Here is a 615-nt window from a genome sequence, read left to right on the forward strand (position 1 = left end):
GCCAGCGGGGGCTGGGCCGCGTCCCTGGCCCTCGCAGGGAGCCCCGCTCCGGGATCGCAGGCGCCGTGGAGCCCTGGACTCGGTCCAGGTTCGCTCCAGTGTCAAGGTGGCATCGTCGGGGCCATTGTCCGGGTCCTCCTGCGCGGTGGGGAGACCTCACCCCCAGCCCAGCCGTCTCTCTTCAGGAGCCAGAGGGTGCAGGGGTGAGTGGGAGCTTCCGAGGGAATCCCGGAGGCCTGGCCTCCTGCCCGGACCGCGTGCAAACCTGGGCTGCGGGGTGCTGGGCCCGTGAAGACGGAAGGCAGTGTAGACGGGAGCTGGGAGGGGCCGTTCCTTTTCGTCCTTGCACCCCTTCCCCCAAGAGCCAGGAGCCCCTGCCACCCTGGGCCAGCGGAGAGAGTGGCACTCTGCCTTGAGTCCCCAGGGGAAAAAAAAGATATTTATGAAATAAATGGTAATTTGTGTAAATATGCTTTAAGATTCCCAGAATATGCAAATTGGTATTAATTTATTCAAAGGTGTACATTGCTGTGTACATACTATGTAGAGATGAACTCATAGCATTTAATTTTTCTCATTTGACGTGAGCATCTATGTTGTACAGGGCTGGGGGGT

General features: G+C 58.5%; 1 protein-coding gene across 1 annotated transcript in view; it reads left to right on the forward strand.

Annotated features, from left to right (window-relative positions):
- TBX2 (T-box 2) overlaps positions 1 to 615 on the forward strand; it is a 17,574-nt gene that overhangs the window by 6,888 nt on the left and 10,071 nt on the right. The window lies entirely within an intron of this gene.

Source organism: Myotis davidii, unplaced genomic scaffold, assembly GCF_000327345.1.
Source record: "Myotis davidii unplaced genomic scaffold, ASM32734v1 scaffold684, whole genome shotgun sequence".
Lineage (NCBI taxonomy): Eukaryota > Metazoa > Chordata > Mammalia > Chiroptera > Vespertilionidae > Myotis > Myotis davidii.